We start from the raw sequence: 817 nt of genomic DNA, 5'->3' as shown, positions 1-817 counted from the left end.
ACGGAGGCCCATTTGGGGGCGGTGTCCTGCGGGCCCGAAGACCTTCCGAGTCAACCTCAAGGAGGATGAGGATGTTCTCTCTTGCCACCGAACCGGTGAACCCGATGGCCTTCTAAGCAATGATGTCTCATCAGCCCACCCCACCCGTTTCACACAGAACGGAACAGCCTCTCCTGGATGACTCGGAGCAGGGGAGTTCCTGGGTCTGTCAGAGAGGGCCCTCTGCTGGCGGTGGGTGAAAAAGCACTGCACAGGACAGGAGGTGTTCGTGGTGTCCTTGGGAAGGAAAGGCGGGGGGGCATTTTATTCTTGGAAAGCTTATGCTGGCCCAGGATGTACACTATGAAAGATGATGCGACCTCATTTGGGGCGGGCACCAGAGGAGGGAGACGCGGGGCGGGGGGGGGGGGGGGGGGCGGGGAGGTGTAGAAACGCATAAAAGCGGTCCTACCTTAAATGAATAAAAAAATAACAAGCAATATAACATGTACAATAAAATAGAGCACACGCAAAGGAAACGAAGGCAAAGTACAGGAAACGAAGAGAAAAATGCAAAGCCTATATACAGTGCTTCCATGTTCCTCATTCAATCAGCTTGGTGCAGGAATCTCCAGGAGATGAACAGCAAGCATACACGGGTCAAGCGGCGGCCGCGGGTCCACCGGCAGCCCGGGGCTGCGCAGCCCGAGTCCGCGCGTGCTGTCGCTCGGCGGCCGGCGGGCCGGGTCTCTGGGCGCCCGCGGCCCGAGGGTCGCTCGGCGGCCGGCGGGCCGGGTCCCGGGCGCGCGCGGCCCGAGGGTCGCTCGGCGGCCGGCGG

This window comes from Hippopotamus amphibius, unplaced genomic scaffold, assembly GCF_030028045.1.
Source record: "Hippopotamus amphibius kiboko isolate mHipAmp2 unplaced genomic scaffold, mHipAmp2.hap2 scaffold_343, whole genome shotgun sequence".
Taxonomy (NCBI): domain Eukaryota; kingdom Metazoa; phylum Chordata; class Mammalia; order Artiodactyla; family Hippopotamidae; genus Hippopotamus; species Hippopotamus amphibius.
This window is presented reverse-complemented; position numbering follows the sequence as displayed.